The 17,415-nt window shown below is 49.5% G+C and overlaps 17 non-coding genes across 17 annotated transcripts; all 17 read left to right on the top strand.

Annotated features, from left to right (window-relative positions):
* Positions 1-657: 657 nt before the first annotated feature.
* Positions 658-776, top strand: LOC135490205 (5S ribosomal RNA). Its single transcript, XR_010447416.1, has one exon. It is a non-coding gene; the product is annotated as a 5S ribosomal RNA (ribosomal RNA).
* An 898-nt stretch (positions 777-1,674) lies between these two features.
* Positions 1,675-1,793, top strand: LOC135490204 (5S ribosomal RNA). The gene has a single exon (XR_010447415.1). It is a non-coding gene; the product is annotated as a 5S ribosomal RNA (ribosomal RNA).
* Positions 1,794-2,692: 899 nt separating this feature from the next.
* On the top strand, positions 2,693-2,811 carry LOC135490202 (5S ribosomal RNA). Its single transcript, XR_010447414.1, has one exon. It is a non-coding gene; the product is annotated as a 5S ribosomal RNA (ribosomal RNA).
* Positions 2,812-3,691: 880 nt separating this feature from the next.
* Positions 3,692-3,810, top strand: LOC135490441 (5S ribosomal RNA). The gene has a single exon (XR_010447643.1). It is a non-coding gene; the product is annotated as a 5S ribosomal RNA (ribosomal RNA).
* Positions 3,811-4,710: 900 nt separating this feature from the next.
* On the top strand, positions 4,711-4,829 carry LOC135490200 (5S ribosomal RNA). Its single transcript, XR_010447412.1, has one exon. It is a non-coding gene; the product is annotated as a 5S ribosomal RNA (ribosomal RNA).
* Positions 4,830-5,726: 897 nt separating this feature from the next.
* LOC135490199 (5S ribosomal RNA) lies at positions 5,727-5,845 on the top strand. The gene has a single exon (XR_010447411.1). It is a non-coding gene; the product is annotated as a 5S ribosomal RNA (ribosomal RNA).
* A 901-nt stretch (positions 5,846-6,746) lies between these two features.
* On the top strand, positions 6,747-6,865 carry LOC135490198 (5S ribosomal RNA). The gene has a single exon (XR_010447410.1). It is a non-coding gene; the product is annotated as a 5S ribosomal RNA (ribosomal RNA).
* Positions 6,866-7,760: 895 nt separating this feature from the next.
* LOC135490197 (5S ribosomal RNA) lies at positions 7,761-7,879 on the top strand. The gene has a single exon (XR_010447409.1). It is a non-coding gene; the product is annotated as a 5S ribosomal RNA (ribosomal RNA).
* A 905-nt stretch (positions 7,880-8,784) lies between these two features.
* LOC135490196 (5S ribosomal RNA) lies at positions 8,785-8,903 on the top strand. The gene has a single exon (XR_010447408.1). It is a non-coding gene; the product is annotated as a 5S ribosomal RNA (ribosomal RNA).
* Positions 8,904-9,798: 895 nt separating this feature from the next.
* LOC135490195 (5S ribosomal RNA) lies at positions 9,799-9,917 on the top strand. Its single transcript, XR_010447407.1, has one exon. It is a non-coding gene; the product is annotated as a 5S ribosomal RNA (ribosomal RNA).
* Positions 9,918-10,813: 896 nt separating this feature from the next.
* On the top strand, positions 10,814-10,932 carry LOC135490194 (5S ribosomal RNA). Its single transcript, XR_010447406.1, has one exon. It is a non-coding gene; the product is annotated as a 5S ribosomal RNA (ribosomal RNA).
* Positions 10,933-11,832: 900 nt separating this feature from the next.
* LOC135490193 (5S ribosomal RNA) lies at positions 11,833-11,951 on the top strand. The gene has a single exon (XR_010447405.1). It is a non-coding gene; the product is annotated as a 5S ribosomal RNA (ribosomal RNA).
* An 899-nt stretch (positions 11,952-12,850) lies between these two features.
* Positions 12,851-12,969, top strand: LOC135490192 (5S ribosomal RNA). Its single transcript, XR_010447404.1, has one exon. It is a non-coding gene; the product is annotated as a 5S ribosomal RNA (ribosomal RNA).
* A 901-nt stretch (positions 12,970-13,870) lies between these two features.
* On the top strand, positions 13,871-13,989 carry LOC135490191 (5S ribosomal RNA). Its single transcript, XR_010447403.1, has one exon. It is a non-coding gene; the product is annotated as a 5S ribosomal RNA (ribosomal RNA).
* An 899-nt stretch (positions 13,990-14,888) lies between these two features.
* LOC135490189 (5S ribosomal RNA) lies at positions 14,889-15,007 on the top strand. The gene has a single exon (XR_010447401.1). It is a non-coding gene; the product is annotated as a 5S ribosomal RNA (ribosomal RNA).
* Positions 15,008-15,906: 899 nt separating this feature from the next.
* Positions 15,907-16,025, top strand: LOC135490188 (5S ribosomal RNA). Its single transcript, XR_010447400.1, has one exon. It is a non-coding gene; the product is annotated as a 5S ribosomal RNA (ribosomal RNA).
* An 898-nt stretch (positions 16,026-16,923) lies between these two features.
* LOC135490187 (5S ribosomal RNA) lies at positions 16,924-17,042 on the top strand. Its single transcript, XR_010447399.1, has one exon. It is a non-coding gene; the product is annotated as a 5S ribosomal RNA (ribosomal RNA).
* Positions 17,043-17,415: the final 373 nt, after the last annotated feature.

Genomic DNA, 17,415 nt, shown 5'->3' with positions numbered 1-17,415 from the left:
CTTCTTATATTGAGAATAAGGTGTGTTTAAAGTGATGAAAATGATTAAGTTTCAGTCAAATTGGCTTGCTTGTGTGGTTTTGGGGCTCAAATTAACCGTTGCGGTCAAAAAGGTGATTCGCGGGTTAAAGCCCGTCGAAAATCATCCCTCCCCTCTCCCCCCCCCCCCCCGCCCAACACTGCGCAGGCCTACTGGCTTCCAAGCGTTTATACTAGGACGCTTTTTGAGTTCAGACCGGCGTGGAAGTTGCTGCTAGTGACGTCAGTCCTGATTCGGGAGATGGCGCTGGCGTCTCTCATGACGTCAGGGAGCCTCGGAGTAGTCTGCTCGTGACGTCAGAGCTCGTGACGTCACGCTGCGTTCCTAGTGATGAGACACCTTGCCAACCGTTGGCGTCTTTGATGTCCAGTCGGCACTCTCTTCTTCCGATGTTGGTCTGCGTGCAGTTCTTGAATGTGCGTCCGTTTCTGTTTCAGTGCGAGCCTGCGTGAACTGTATGTCTACGCGTAGACTCCGTCGTGTAATGGGCGCCCCAACCACATCTGTAATGCGACGAAGCTGTGACGTAGGCATACATAATGCCTCTGACCACAAAATATGACGCATTACAGTAGGCGCAGTGATATTATAAGTAACCTACGCATCGCCGCCTCTAATGTCTACGACCATATCACGTTGAAAACACCGGTTCTCGTCCGATCACCGAAGCCAAGCAACGTCGAGCGTGGTTAGTACGTGGATGGGTGACCGCCTCGGAATACCGCGTGTTGTAGACTTTTTCTCTTCATGTCCCAATCATTTTGTTTCTTCTTCCCTTGTACGATTGTTAAAATGAAAATGTAGGCTACCTTATGTGGTGGCCATCGAATTTTGCGAAATGGAAATGGCAGCCAGGGGGCCGGCCTGTAGGTCCCGCACCTGTATTTAACCAATCAGCTCGCGGTTATAGTTCCGTTTGAGACGAATGGGTGGTCTCACCATACCAGTTGAATGTTATTTTCCATTTCAAATATACTTCTTCTTATATTGAGAATAAGGTGTGTTTAGAGTGATGAAAATGATTAAGTTTCAGTCAAATTGGCTTGCTTGTGTGGTTTTGGGGCTCAAATTAACCGTTGCGGTCAAAAAGGTGATTCGCGGGTTAAAGCCCGTCGAAAATCATCCCTCCCCCCTCCCCCCCCCCCCCCGCCCAACACTGCGCAGGCCTACTGGCTTCCAAGCGTTTATACTAGGACGCTTTTTGAGTTCAGACCGGCGTGGAAGTTGCTGCTAGTGACGTCAGTCCTGATTCGGGAGATGGCGCTGGCGTCTCTCATGACGTCAGGGAGCCTCGGAGTAGTCTGCTCGTGACGTCAGAGCTCGTGACGTCACGCTGCGTTCCTAGTGATGAGACACCTTGCCAACCGTTGGCGTCTTTGATGTCCAGTCGGCACTCTCTTCTTCCGATGTTGGTCTGCGTGCAGTTCTTGAATGTGCGTCCGTTTCTGTTTCAGTGCGAGCCTGCGTGAACTGTATGTCTACGCGTAGACTCCGTCGTGTAATGGGCGCCCCAACCACATCTGTAATGCGACGAAGCTGTGACGTAGGCATACATAATGCCTCTGACCACAAAATATGACGCATTATAGTAGGCGCAGTGATATTATAAGTAACCTACGCATCGCCGCCTCTAATGTCTACGACCATATCACGTTGAAAACACCGGTTCTCGTCCGATCACCGAAGCCAAGCAACGTCGAGCGTGGTTAGTACGTGGATGGGTGACCGCCTCGGAATACCGCGTGTTGTAGACTTTTTCTCTTCATGTCCCAATCATTTTGTTTCTTCTTCCCTTGTACGATTGTTAAAATGAAAATGTAGGCTACCTTATGTGGTGGCCATCGAATTTTGCGAAATGGAAATGGCAGCCAGGGGGCCGGCCTGTAGGTCCCGCACCTGTATTTAACCAATCAGCTCGCGGTTATAGTTCCGTTTGAGACGAATGGGTGGTCTCACCATACCAGTTGAATGTTATTTTCCATTTCAAATATACTTCTTCTTATATTGAGAATAAGGTGTGTTTAAAGTGATGAAAATGATTAAGTTTCAGTCAAATTGGCTTGCTTGTGTGGTTTTGGGGCTCAAATTAACCGTTGCGGTCAAAAAGGTGATTCGCGGGTTAAAGCCCGTCGAAAATCATCCCTCCCCTCTCTCCCCCCCCCCCCCGCCCAACACTGCGCAGGCCTACTGGCTTCCAAGCGTTTATACTAGGACGCTTTTTGAGTTCAGACCGGCGTGGAAGTTGCTGCTAGTGACGTCAGTCCTGATTCGGGAGATGGCGCTGGCGTCTCTCATGACGTCAGGGAGCCTCGGAGTAGTCTGCTCGTGACGTCAGAGCTCGTGACGTCACGCTGCGTTCCTAGTGATGAGACACCTTGCCAACCGTTGGCGTCTTTGATGTCCAGTCGGCACTCTCTTCTTCCGATGTTGGTCTGCGTGCAGTTCTTGAATGTGCGTCCGTTTCTGTTTCAGTGCGAGCCTGCGTGAACTGTATGTCTACGCGTAGACTCCGTCGTGTAATGGGCGCCCCAACCACATCTGTAATGCGACGAAGCTGTGACGTAGGCATACATAATGCCTCTGACCACAAAATATGACGCATTATAGTAGGCGCAGTGATATTATAAGTAACCTACGCATCGCCGCCTCTAATGTCTACGACCATATCACGTTGAAAACACCGGTTCTCGTCCGATCACCGAAGCCAAGCAACGTCGAGCGTGGTTAGTACGTGGATGGGTGACCGCCTCGGAATACCGCGTGTTGTAGACTTTTTCTCTTCATGTCCCAATCATTTTGTTTCTTCTTCCCTTGTACGATTGTTAAAATGAAAATGTAGGCTACCTTATGTGGTGGCCATCGAATTTTGCGAAATGGAAATGGCAGCCAGGGGGCCGGCCTGTAGGTCCCGCACCTGTATTTAACCAATCAGCTCGCGGTTATAGTTCCGTTTGAGACGAATGGGTGGTCTCACCATACCAGTTGAATGTTATTTTCCATTTCAAATATACTTCTTCTTATATTGAGAATAAGGTGTGTTTAAAGTGATGAAAATGATTAAGTTTCAGTCAAATTGGCTTGCTTGTGTGGTTTTGGGGCTCAAATTAACCGTTGCGGTCAAAAAGGTGATTCGCGGGTTAAAGCCCGTCGAAAATCATCCCTCCCCTCTCTCCCCCCCCCGCCCAACACTGCGCAGGCCTACTGGCTTCCAAGCGTTTATACTAGGACGCTTTTTGAGTTCAGACCGGCGTGGAAGTTGCTGCTAGTGACGTCAGTCCTGATTCGGGAGATGGCGCTGGCTTCTCTCATGACGTCAGGGAGCCTCGGAGTAGTCTGCTCGTGACGTCACGCTGCGTTCCTAGTGATGAGACACCTTGCCAACCGTTGGCGTCTTTGATGTCCAGTCGGCACTCTCTTCTTCCGATGTTGGTCTGCGTGCAGTTCTTGAATGTGCGTCCGTTTCTGTTTCAGTGCGAGCCTGCGTGAACTGTATGTCTACGCGTAGACTCCGTCGTGTAATGGGCGCCCCAACCACATCTGTAATGCGACGAAGCTGTGACGTAGGCATACATAATGCCTCTGACCACAAAATATGACGCATTATAGTAGGCGCAGTGATATTATAAGTAACCTACGCATCGCCGCCTCTAATGTCTACGACCATATCACGTTGAAAACACCGGTTCTCGTCCGATCACCGAAGCCAAGCAACGTCGAGCGTGGTTAGTACGTGGATGGGTGACTGCCTCGGAATACCGCGTGTTGTAGACTTTTTCTCTTCATGTCCCAATCATTTTGTTTCTTCTTCCCTTGTACGATTGTTAAAATGAAAATGTAGGCTACCTTATGTGGTGGCCATCGAATTTTGCGAAATGGAAATGGCAGCCAGGGGGCCGGCCTGTAGGTCCCGCACCTGTATTTAACCAATCAGCTCGCGGTTATAGTTCCGTTTGAGACGAATGGGTGGTCTCACCATACCAGTTGAATGTTATTTTCCATTTCAAATATACTTCTTCTTATATTGAGAATAAGGTGTGTTTAAAGTGATGAAAATGATTAAGTTTCAGTCAAATTGGCTTGCTTGTGTGGTTTTGGGGCTCAAATTAACCGTTGCGGTCAAAAAGGTGATTCGCGGGTTAAAGCCCGTCGAAAATCATCCCTCCCCTCTCTCCCCCCCCCCCCCCGCCCAACACTGCGCAGGCCTACTGGCTTCCAAGCGTTTATACTAGGACGCTTTTTGAGTTCAGACCGGCGTGGAAGTTGCTGCTAGTGACGTCAGTCCTGATTCGGGAGATGGCGCTGGCGTCTCTCATGACGTCAGGGAGCCTCGGAGTAGTCTGCTCGTGACGTCAGAGCTCGTGACGTCACGCTGCGTTCCTAGTGATGAGACACCTTGCCAACCGTTGGCGTCTTTGATGTCCAGTCGGCACTCTCTTCTTCCGATGTTGGTCTGCGTGCAGTTCTTGAATGTGCGTCCGTTTCTGTTTCAGTGCGAGCCTGCGTGAACTGTATGTCTACGCGTAGACTCCGTCGTGTAATGGGCGCCCCAACCACATCTGTAATGCGACGAAGCTGTGACGTAGGCATACATAATGCCTCTGACCACAAAATATGACGCATTATAGTAGGCGCAGTGATATTATAAGTAACCTACGCATCGCCGCCTCTAATGTCTACGACCATATCACGTTGAAAACACCGGTTCTCGTCCGATCACCGAAGCCAAGCAACGTCGAGCGTGGTTAGTACGTGGATGGGTGACCGCCTCGGAATACCGCGTGTTGTAGACTTTTTCTCTTCATGTCCCAATCATTTTGTTTCTTCTTCCCTTGTACGATTGTTAAAATGAAAATGTAGGCTACCTTATGTGGTGGCCATCAAATTTTGCGAAATGGAAATGGCAGCCAGGGGGCCGGCCTGTAGGTCCCGCACCTGTATTTAACCAATCAGCTCGCGGTTATAGTTCCGTTTGAGACGAATGGGTGGTCTCACCATACCAGTTGAATGTTATTTTCCATTTCAAATATACTTCTTCTTATATTGAGAATAAGGTGTGTTTAAAGTGATGAAAATGATTAAGTTTCAGTCAAATTGGCTTGCTTGTGTGGTTTTGGGGCTCAAATTAACCGTTGCGGTCAAAAAGGTGATTCGCGGGTTAAAGCCCGTCGAAAATCATCCCTCCCCTCTCTCCCCCCCCCCCGCCCAACACTGCGCAGGCCTACTGGCTTCCAAGCGTTTATACTAGGACGCTTTTTGAGTTCAGACCGGCGTGGAAGTTGCTGCTAGTGACGTCAGTCCTGATTCGGGAGATGGCGCTGGCGTCTCTCATGACGTCAGGGAGCCTCGGAGTAGTCTGCTCGTGACGTCAGAGCTCGTGACGTCACGCTGCGTTCCTAGTGATGAGACACCTTGCCAACCGTTGGCGTCTTTGATGTCCAGTCGGCACTCTCTTCTTCCGATGTTGGTCTGCGTGCAGTTCTTGAATGTGCGTCCGTTTCTGTTTCAGTGCGAGCCTGCGTGAACTGTATGTCTACGCGTAGACTCCGTCGTGTAATGGGCGCCCCAACCACATCTGTAATGCGACGAAGCTGTGACGTAGGCATACATAATGCCTCTGACCACAAAATATGACGCATTATAGTAGGCGCAGTGATATTATAAGTAACCTACGCATCGCCGCCTCTAATGTCTACGACCATATCACGTTGAAAACACCGGTTCTCGTCCGATCACCGAAGCCAAGCAACGTCGAGCGTGGTTAGTACGTGGATGGGTGACCGCCTCGGAATACCGCGTGTTGTAGACTTTTTCTCTTCATGTCCCAATCATTTTGTTTCTTCTTCCCTTGTACGATTGTTAAAATGAAAATGTAGGCTACCTTATGTGGTGGCCATCGAATTTTGCGAAATGGAAATGGCAGCCAGGGGGCCGGCCTGTAGGTCCCGCACCTGTATTTAACCAATCAGCTCGCGGTTATAGTTCCGTTTGAGACGAATGGGTGGTCTCACCATACCAGTTGAATGTTATTTTCCATTTCAAATATACTTCTTCTTATATTGAGAATAAGGTGTGTTTAAAGTGATGAAAATGATTAAGTTTCAGTCAAATTGGCTTGCTTGTGTGGTTTTGGGGCTCAAATTAACCGTTGCGGTCAAAAAGGTGATTCGCGGGTTAAAGCCCGTCGAAAATCATCCCTCCCCTCTCTCCCCCCCCCCCCCCCGCCCAACACTGCGCAGGCCTACTGGCTTCCAAGCGTTTATACTAGGACGCTTTTTGAGTTCAGACCGGCGTGGAAGTTGCTGCTAGTGACGTCAGTCCTGATTCGGGAGATGGCGCTGGCGTCTCTCATGACGTCAGGGAGCCTCGGAGTAGTCTGCTCGTGACGTCAGAGCTCGTGACGTCACGCTGCGTTCCTAGTGATGAGACACCTTGCCAACCGTTGGCGTCTTTGATGTCCAGTCGGCACTCTCTTCTTCCGATGTTGGTCTGCGTGCAGTTCTTGAATGTGCGTCCGTTTCTGTTTCAGTGCGAGCCTGCGTGAACTGTATGTCTACGCGTAGACTCCGTCGTGTAATGGGCGCCCCAACCACATCTGTAATGCGACGAAGCTGTGACGTAGGCATACATAATGCCTCTGACCACAAAATATGACGCATTATAGTAGGCGCAGTGATATTATAAGTAACCTACGCATCGCCGCCTCTAATGTCTACGACCATATCACGTTGAAAACACCGGTTCTCGTCCGATCACCGAAGCCAAGCAACGTCGAGCGTGGTTAGTACGTGGATGGGTGACCGCCTCGGAATACCGCGTGTTGTAGACTTTTTCTCTTCATGTCCCAATCATTTTGTTTCTTCTTCCCTTGTACGATTGTTAAAATGAAAATGTAGGCTACCTTATGTGGTGGCCATCGAATTTTGCGAAATGGAAATGGCAGCCAGGGGGCCGGCCTGTAGGTCCCGCACCTGTATTTAACCAATCAGCTCGCGGTTATAGTTCCGTTTGAGACGAATGGGTGGTCTCACCATACCAGTTGAATGTTATTTTCCATTTCAAATATACTTCTTCTTATATTGAGAATAAGGTGTGTTTAAAGTGATGAAAATGATTAAGTTTCAGTCAAATTGGCTTGCTTGTGTGGTTTTGGGGCTCAAATTAACCGTTGCGGTCAAAAAGGTGATTCGCGGGTTAAAGCCCGTCGAAAATCATCCCTCCCCTCTCTCCCCCCCCCGCCCAACACTGCGCAGGCCTACTGGCTTCCAAGCGTTTATACTAGGACGCTTTTTGAGTTCAGACCGGCGTGGAAGTTGCTGCTAGTGACGTCAGTCCTGATTCGGGAGATGGCGCTGGCGTCTCTCATGACGTCAGGGAGCCTCGGAGTAGTCTGCTCGTGACGTCAGAGCTCGTGACGTCACGCTGCGTTCCTAGTGATGAGACACCTTGCCAACCGTTGGCGTCTTTGATGTCCAGTCGGCACTCTCTTCTTCCGATGTTGGTCTGCGTGCAGTTCTTGAATGTGCGTCCGTTTCTGTTTCAGTGCGAGCCTGCGTGAACTGTATGTCTACGCGTAGACTCCGTCGTGTAATGGGCGCCCCAACCACATCTGTAATGCGACGAAGCTGTGACGTAGGCATACATAATGCCTCTGACCACAAAATATGACGCATTATAGTAGGCGCAGTGATATTATAAGTAACCTACGCATCGCCGCCTCTAATGTCTACGACCATATCACGTTGAAAACACCGGTTCTCGTCCGATCACCGAAGCCAAGCAACGTCGAGCGTGGTTAGTACGTGGATGGGTGACCGCCTCGGAATACCGCGTGTTGTAGACTTTTTCTCTTCATTTCCCAATCATTTTGTTTCTTCTTCCCTTGTACGATTGTTAAAATGAAAATGTAGGCTACCTTATGTGGTGGCCATCGAATTTTGCGAAATGGAAATGGCAGCCAGGGGGCCGGCCTGTAGGTCCCGCACCTGTATTTAACCAATCAGCTCGCGGTTATAGTTCCGTTTGAGACGAATGGGTGGTCTCACCATACCAGTTGAATGTTATTTTCCATTTCAAATATACTTCTTCTTATATTGAGAATAAGGTGTGTTTAAAGTGATGAAAATGATTAAGTTTCAGTCAAATTGGCTTGCTTGTGTGGTTTTGGGGCTCAAATTAACCGTTGCGGTCAAAAAGGTGATTCGCGGGTTAAAGCCCGTCGAAAATCATCCCTCCCCTCTCTCCCCCCCCCCCCCCCCCCCGCCCAACACTGCGCAGGCCTACTGGCTTCCAAGCGTTTATACTAGGACGCTTTTTGAGTTCAGACCGGCGTGGAAGTTGCTGCTAGTGACGTCAGTCCTGATTCGGGAGATGGCGCTGGCGTCTCTCATGACGTCAGGGAGCCTCGGAGTAGTCTGCTCGTGACGTCAGAGCTCGTGACGTCACGCTGCGTTCCTAGTGATGAGACACCTTGCCAACCGTTGGCGTCTTTGATGTCCAGTCGGCACTCTCTTCTTCCGATGTTGGTCTGCGTGCAGTTCTTGAATGTGCGTCCGTTTCTGTTTCAGTGCGAGCCTGCGTGAACTGTATGTCTACGCGTAGACTCCGTCGTGTAATGGGCGCCCCAACCACATCTGTAATGCGACGAAGCTGTGACGTAGGCATACATAATGCCTCTGACCACAAAATATGACGCATTATAGTAGGCGCAGTGATATTATAAGTAACCTACGCATCGCCGCCTCTAATGTCTACGACCATATCACGTTGAAAACACCGGTTCTCGTCCGATCACCGAAGCCAAGCAACGTCGAGCGTGGTTAGTACGTGGATGGGTGACCGCCTCGGAATACCGCGTGTTGTAGACTTTTTCTCTTCATGTCCCAATCATTTTGTTTCTTCTTCCCTTGTACGATTGTTAAAATGAAAATGTAGGCTACCTTATGTGGTGGCCATCGAATTTTGCGAAATGGAAATGGCAGCCAGGGGGCCGGCCTGTAGGTCCCGCACCTGTATTTAACCAATCAGCTCGCGGTTATAGTTCCGTTTGAGACGAATGGGTGGTCTCACCATACCAGTTGAATGTTATTTTCCATTTCAAATATACTTCTTCTTATATTGAGAATAAGGTGTGTTTAAAGTGATGAAAATGATTAAGTTTCAGTCAAATTGGCTTGCTTGTGTGGTTTTGGGGCTCAAATTAACCGTTGCGGTCAAAAAGGTGATTCGCGGGTTAAAGCCCGTCGAAAATCATCCCTCCCCTCTCTCCCCCCCCCGCCCAACACTGCGCAGGCCTACTGGCTTCCAAGCGTTTATACTAGGACGCTTTTTGAGTTCAGACCGGCGTGGAAGTTGCTGCTAGTGACGTCAGTCCTGATTCGGGAGATGGCGCTGGCGTCTCTCATGACGTCAGGGAGCCTCGGAGTAGTCTGCTCGTGACGTCAGAGCTCGTGACGTCACGCTGCGTTCCTAGTGATGAGACACCTTGCCAACCGTTGGCGTCTTTGATGTCCAGTCGGCACTCTCTTCTTCCGATGTTGGTCTGCGTGCAGTTCTTGAATGTGCGTCCGTTTCTGTTTCAGTGCGAGCCTGCGTGAACTGTATGTCTACGCGTAGACTCCGTCGTGTAATGGGCGCCCCAACTACATCTGTAATGCGACGAAGCTGTGACGTAGGCATACATAATGCCTCTGACCACAAAATATGACGCATTATAGTAGGCGCAGTGATATTATAAGTAACCTACGCATCGCCGCCTCTAATGTCTACGACCATATCACGTTGAAAACACCGGTTCTCGTCCGATCACCGAAGCCAAGCAACGTCGAGCGTGGTTAGTACGTGGATGGGTGACCGCCTCGGAATACCGCGTGTTGTAGACTTTTTCTCTTCATTTCCCAATCATTTTGTTTCTTCTTCCCTTGTACGATTGTTAAAATGAAAATGTAGGCTACCTTATGTGGTGGCCATCGAATTTTGCGAAATGGAAATGGCAGCCAGGGGGCCGGCCTGTAGGTCCCGCACCTGTATTTAACCAATCAGCTCGCGGTTATAGTTCCGTTTGAGACGAATGGGTGGTCTCACCATACCAGTTGAATGTTATTTTCCATTTCAAATATACTTCTTCTTATATTGAGAATAAGGTGTGTTTAAAGTGATGAAAATGATTAAGTTTCAGTCAAATTGGCTTGCTTGTGTGGTTTTGGGGCTCAAATTAACCGTTGCGGTCAAAAAGGTGATTCGCGGGTTAAAGCCCGTCGAAAATCATCCCTCCCCTCTCTCCCCCCCCCCGCCCAACACTGCGCAGGCCTACTGGCTTCCAAGCGTTTATACTAGGACGCTTTTTGAGTTCAGACCGGCGTGGAAGTTGCTGCTAGTGACGTCAGTCCTGATTCGGGAGATGGCGCTGGCGTCTCTCATGACGTCAGGGAGCCTCGGAGTAGTCTGCTCGTGACGTCAGAGCTCGTGACGTCACGCTGCGTTCCTAGTGATGAGACACCTTGCCAACCGTTGGCGTCTTTGATGTCCAGTCGGCACTCTCTTCTTCCGATGTTGGTCTGCGTGCAGTTCTTGAATGTGCGTCCGTTTCTGTTTCAGTGCGAGCCTGCGTGAACTGTATGTCTACGCGTAGACTCCGTCGTGTAATGGGCGCCCCAACCACATCTGTAATGCGACGAAGCTGTGACGTAGGCATACATAATGCCTCTGACCACAAAATATGACGCATTATAGTAGGCGCAGTGATATTATAAGTAACCTACGCATCGCCGCCTCTAATGTCTACGACCATATCACGTTGAAAACACCGGTTCTCGTCCGATCACCGAAGCCAAGCAACGTCGAGCGTGGTTAGTACGTGGATGGGTGACCGCCTCGGAATACCGCGTGTTGTAGACTTTTTCTCTTCATGTCCCAATCATTTTGTTTCTTCTTCCCTTGTACGATTGTTAAAATGAAAATGTAGGCTACCTTATGTGGTGGCCATCGAATTTTGCGAAATGGAAATGGCAGCCAGGGGGCCGGCCTGTAGGTCCCGCACCTGTATTTAACCAATCAGCTCGCGGTTATAGTTCCGTTTGAGACGAATGGGTGGTCTCACCATACCAGTTGAATGTTATTTTCCATTTCAAATATACTTCTTCTTATATTGAGAATAAGGTGTGTTTAAAGTGATGAAAATGATTAAGTTTCAGTCAAATTGGCTTGCTTGTGTGGTTTTGGGGCTCAAATTAACCGTTGCGGTCAAAAAGGTGATTCGCGGGTTAAAGCCCGTCGAAAATCATCCCTCCCCTCTCTCCCCCCCCCCCCCCGCCCAACACTGCGCAGGCCTACTGGCTTCCAAGCGTTTATACTAGGACGCTTTTTGAGTTCAGACCGGCGTGGAAGTTGCTGCTAGTGACGTCAGTCCTGATTCGGGAGATGGCGCTGGCGTCTCTCATGACGTCAGGGAGCCTCGGAGTAGTCTGCTCGTGACGTCAGAGCTCGTGACGTCACGCTGCGTTCCTAGTGATGAGACACCTTGCCAACCGTTGGCGTCTTTGATGTCCAGTCGGCACTCTCTTCTTCCGATGTTGGTCTGCGTGCAGTTCTTGAATGTGCGTCCGTTTCTGTTTCAGTGCGAGCCTGCGTGAACTGTATGTCTACGCGTAGACTCCGTCGTGTAATGGGCGCCCCAACCACATCTGTAATGCGACGAAGCTGTGACGTAGGCATACATAATGCCTCTGACCACAAAATATGACGCATTATAGTAGGCGCAGTGATATTATAAGTAACCTACGCATCGCCGCCTCTAATGTCTACGACCATATCACGTTGAAAACACCGGTTCTCGTCCGATCACCGAAGCCAAGCAACGTCGAGCGTGGTTAGTACGTGGATGGGTGACCGCCTCGGAATACCGCGTGTTGTAGACTTTTTCTCTTCATGTCCCAATCATTTTGTTTCTTCTTCCCTTGTACGATTGTTAAAATGAAAATGTAGGCTACCTTATGTGGTGGCCATCGAATTTTGCGAAATGGAAATGGCAGCCAGGGGGCCGGCCTGTAGGTCCCGCACCTGTATTTAACCAATCAGCTCGCGGTTATAGTTCCGTTTGAGACGAATGGGTGGTCTCACCATACCAGTTGAATGTTATTTTCCATTTCAAATATACTTCTTCTTATATTGAGAATAAGGTGTGTTTAAAGTGATGAAAATGATTAAGTTTCAGTCAAATTGGCTTGCTTGTGTGGTTTTGGGGCTCAAATTAACCGTTGCGGTCAAAAAGGTGATTCGCGGGTTAAAGCCCGTCGAAAATCATCCCTCCCCTCTCTCCCCCCCCCCCCCGCCCAACACTGCGCAGGCCTACTGGCTTCCAAGCGTTTATACTAGGACGCTTTTTGAGTTCAGACCGGCATGGAAGTTGCTGCTAGTGACGTCAGTCCTGATTCGGGAGATGGCGCTGGCGTCTCTCATGACGTCAGGGAGCCTCGGAGTAGTCTGCTCGTGACGTCAGAGCTCGTGACGTCACGCTGCGTTCCTAGTGATGAGACACCTTGCCAACCGTTGGCGTCTTTGATGTCCAGTCGGCACTCTCTTCTTCCGATGTTGGTCTGCGTGCAGTTCTTGAATGTGCGTCCGTTTCTGTTTCAGTGCGAGCCTGCGTGAACTGTATGTCTACGCGTAGACTCCGTCGTGTAATGGGCGCCCCAACCACATCTGTAATGCGACGAAGCTGTGACGTAGGCATACATAATGCCTCTGACCACAAAATATGACGCATTATAGTAGGCGCAGTGATATTATAAGTAACCTACGCATCGCCGCCTCTAATGTCTACGACCATATCACGTTGAAAACACCGGTTCTCGTCCGATCACCGAAGCCAAGCAACGTCGAGCGTGGTTAGTACGTGGATGGGTGACCGCCTCGGAATACCGCGTGTTGTAGACTTTTTCTCTTCATGTCCCAATCATTTTGTTTCTTCTTCCCTTGTACGATTGTTAAAATGAAAATGTAGGCTACCTTATGTGGTGGCCATCGAATTTTGCGAAATGGAAATGGCAGCCAGGGGGCCGGCCTGTAGGTCCCGCACCTGTATTTAACCAATCAGCTCGCGGTTATAGTTCCGTTTGAGACGAATGGGTGGTCTCACCATACCAGTTGAATGTTATTTTCCATTTCAAATATACTTCTTCTTATATTGAGAATAAGGTGTGTTTAAAGTGATGAAAATGATTAAGTTTCAGTCAAATTGGCTTGCTTGTGTGGTTTTGGGGCTCAAATTAACCGTTGCGGTCAAAAAGGTGATTCGCGGGTTAAAGCCCGTCGAAAATCATCCCTCCCCTCTCTCCCCCCCCCCCCCCCGCCCAACACTGCGCAGGCCTACTGGCTTCCAAGCGTTTATACTAGGACGCTTTTTGAGTTCAGACCGGCGTGGAAGTTGCTGCTAGTGACGTCAGTCCTGATTCGGGAGATGGCGCTGGCGTCTCTCATGACGTCAGGGAGCCTCGGAGTAGTCTGCTCGTGACGTCAGAGCTCGTGACGTCACGCTGCGTTCCTAGTGATGAGACACCTTGCCAACCGTTGGCGTCTTTGATGTCCAGTCGGCACTCTCTTCTTCCGATGTTGGTCTGCGTGCAGTTCTTGAATGTGCGTCCGTTTCTGTTTCAGTGCGAGCCTGCGTGAACTGTATGTCTACGCGTAGACTCCGTCGTGTAATGGGCGCCCCAACCACATCTGTAATGCGACGAAGCTGTGACGTAGGCATACATAATGCCTCTGACCACAAAATATGACGCATTATAGTAGGCGCAGTGATATTATAAGTAACCTACGCATCGCCGCCTCTAATGTCTACGACCATATCACGTTGAAAACACCGGTTCTCGTCCGATCACCGAAGCCAAGCAACGTCGAGCGTGGTTAGTACGTGGATGGGTGACCGCCTCGGAATACCGCGTGTTGTAGACTTTTTCTCTTCATGTCCCAATCATTTTGTTTCTTCTTCCCTTGTACGATTGTTAAAATGAAAATGTAGGCTACCTTATGTGGTGGCCATCGAATTTTGCGAAATGGAAATGGCAGCCAGGGGGCCGGCCTGTAGGTCCCGCACCTGTATTTAACCAATCAGCTCGCGGTTATAGTTCCGTTTGAGACGAATGGGTGGTCTCACCATACCAGTTGAATGTTATTTTCCATTTCAAATATACTTCTTCTTATATTGAGAATAAGGTGTGTTTAAAGTGATGAAAATGATTAAGTTTCAGTCAAATTGGCTTGCTTGTGTGGTTTTGGGGCTCAAATTAACCGTTGCGGTCAAAAAGGTGATTCGCGGGTTAAAGCCCGTCGAAAATCATCCCTCCCCTCTCTCCCCCCCCCCCCCGCCCAACACTGCGCAAGCCTACTGGCTTCCAAGCGTTTATACTAGGACGCTTTTTGAGTTCAGACCGGCGTGGAAGTTGCTGCTAGTGACGTCAGTCCTGATTCGGGAGATGGCGCTGGCGTCTCTCATGACGTCAGGGAGCCTCGGAGTAGTCTGCTCGTGACGTCAGAGCTCGTGACGTCACGCTGCGTTCCTAGTGATGAGACACCTTGCCAACCGTTGGCGTCTTTGATGTCCAGTCGGCACTCTCTTCTTCCGATGTTGGTCTGCGTGCAGTTCTTGAATGTGCGTCCGTTTCTGTTTCAGTGCGAGCCTGCGTGAACTGTATGTCTACGCGTAGACTCCGTCGTGTAATGGGCGCCCCAACCACATCTGTAATGCGACGAAGCTGTGACGTAGGCATACATAATGCCTCTGACCACAAAATATGACGCATTATAGTAGGCGCAGTGATATTATAAGTAACCTACGCATCGCCGCCTCTAATGTCTACGACCATATCACGTTGAAAACACCGGTTCTCGTCCGATCACCGAAGCCAAGCAACGTCGAGCGTGGTTAGTACGTGGATGGGTGACCGCCTCGGAATACCGCGTGTTGTAGACTTTTTCTCTTCATGTCCCAATCATTTTGTTTCTTCTTCCCTTGTACGATTGTTAAAATGAAAATGTAGGCTACCTTATGTGGTGGCCATCGAATTTTGCGAAATGGAAATGGCAGCCAGGGGGCCGGCCTGTAGGTCCCGCACCTGTATTTAACCAATCAGCTCGCGGTTATAGTTCCGTTTGAGACGAATGGGTGGTCTCACCATACCAGTTGAATGTTATTTTCCATTTCAAATATACTTCTTCTTATATTGAGAATAAGGTGTGTTTAAAGTGATGAAAATGATTAAGTTTCAGTCAAATTGGCTTGCTTGTGTGGTTTTGGGGCTCAAATTAACCGTTGCGGTCAAAAAGGTGATTCGCGGGTTAAAGCCCGTCGAAAATCATCCCTCCCCTCTCTCCCCCCCCCCCCCGCCCAACACTGCGCAGGCCTACTGGCTTCCAAGCGTTTATACTAGGACGCTTTTTGAGTTCAGACCGGCGTGGAAGTTGCTGCTAGTGACGTCAGTCCTGATTCGGGAGATGGCGCTGGCGTCTCTCATGACGTCAGGGAGCCTCGGAGTAGTCTGCTCGTGACGTCAGAGCTCGTGACGTCACGCTGCGTTCCTAGTGATGAGACACCTTGCCAACCGTTGGCGTCTTTGATGTCCAGTCGGCACTCTCTTCTTCCGATGTTGGTCTGCGTGCAGTTCTTGAATGTGCGTCCGTTTCTGTTTCAGTGCGAGCCTGCGTGAACTGTATGTCTACGCGTAGACTCCGTCGTGTAATGGGCGCCCCAACCACATCTGTAATGCGACGAAGCTGTGACGTAGGCATACATAATGCCTCTGACCACAAAATATGACGCATTATAGTAGGCGCAGTGATATTATAAGTAACCTACGCATCGCCGCCTCTAATGTCTACGACCATATCACGTTGAAAACACCGGTTCTCGTCCGATCACCGAAGCCAAGCAACGTCGAGCGTGGTTAGTACGTGGATGGGTGACCGCCTCGGAATACCGCGTGTTGTAGACTTTTTCTCTTCATGTCCCAATCATTTTGTTTCTTCTTCCCTTGTACGATTGTTAAAATGAAAATGTAGGCTACCTTATGTGGTGGCCATCGAATTTTGCGAAATGGAAATGGCAGCCAGGGGGCCGGCCTGTAGGTCCCGCACCTGTATTTAACCAATCAGCTCGCGGTTATAGTTCCGTTTGAGACGAATGGGTGGTCTCACCATACCAGTTGAATGTTATTTTCCATTTCAAATATACTTCTTCTTATATTGAGAATAAGGTGTGTTTAAAGTGATGAAAATGATTAAGTTTCAGTCAAATTGGCTTGCTTGTGTGGTTTTGGGGCTCAAATTAACCGTTGCGGTCAAAAAGGTGATTCGCGGGTTAAAGCCCGTCGAAAATCATCCCTCCCCTCTCTCCCCCCCCCCCCGCCCAACACTGCGCAGGCCTACTGGCTTCCAAGCGTTTATACTAGGACGCTTTTTGAGTTCAGACCGGCGTGGAAGTTGCTGCTAGTGACGTCAGTCCTGATTCGGGAGATGGCGCTGGCGTCTCTCATGACGTCAGGGAGCCTCGGAGTAGTCTGCTCGTGACGTCAGAGCTCGTGACGTCACGCTGCGTTCCTAGTGATGAGACACCTTGCCAACCGTTGGCGTCTTTGATGTCCAGTCGGCACTCTCTTCTTCCGATGTTGGTCTGCGTGCAGTTCTTGAATGTGCGTCCGTTTCTGTTTCAGTGCGAGCCTGCGTGAACTGTATGTCTACGCGTAGACTCCGTCGTGTAATGGGCGCCCCAACCACATCTGTAATGCGACGAAGCTGTGACGTAGGCATACATAATGCCTCTGACCACAAAATATGACGCATTATAGAAGGCGCAGTGATATTATAAGTAACCTACGCATCGCCGCCTCTAATGTCTACGACCATATCACGTTGAAAACACCGGTTCTCGTCCGATCACCGAAGCCAAGCAACGTCGAGCGTGGTTAGTACGTGGATGGGTGACCGCCTCGGAATACCGCGTGTTGTAGACTTTTTCTCTTCATGTCCCAATCATTTTGTTTCTTCTTCCCTTGTACGATTGTTAAAATGAAAATGTAGGCTACCTTATGTGGTGGCCATCGAATTTTGCGAAATGGAAATGGCAGCCAGGGGGCCGGCCTGTAGGTCCCGCACCTGTATTTAACCAATCAGCTCGCGGTTATAGTTCCGTTTGAGACGAATGGGTGGTCTCACCATACCAGTTGAATGTTATTTTCCATTTCAAATATACTTCTTCTTATATTGAGAATAAGGTGTGTTTAAAGTGATGAAAATGATTAAGTTTCAGTCAAATTGGCTTGCTTGTGTGGTTTTGGGGCTCAAATTAACCGTTGCGGTCAAAAAGGTGATTCGCGGGTTAAAGCC

Source organism: Lineus longissimus, chromosome 6 (assembly GCF_910592395.1).
Source record: "Lineus longissimus chromosome 6, tnLinLong1.2, whole genome shotgun sequence".
NCBI lineage: Eukaryota > Metazoa > Nemertea > Pilidiophora > Heteronemertea > Lineidae > Lineus > Lineus longissimus.
The sequence above is the reverse complement of the archived record's forward strand: the minus strand, read 5'-3'. Positions and strand labels throughout refer to the sequence as shown.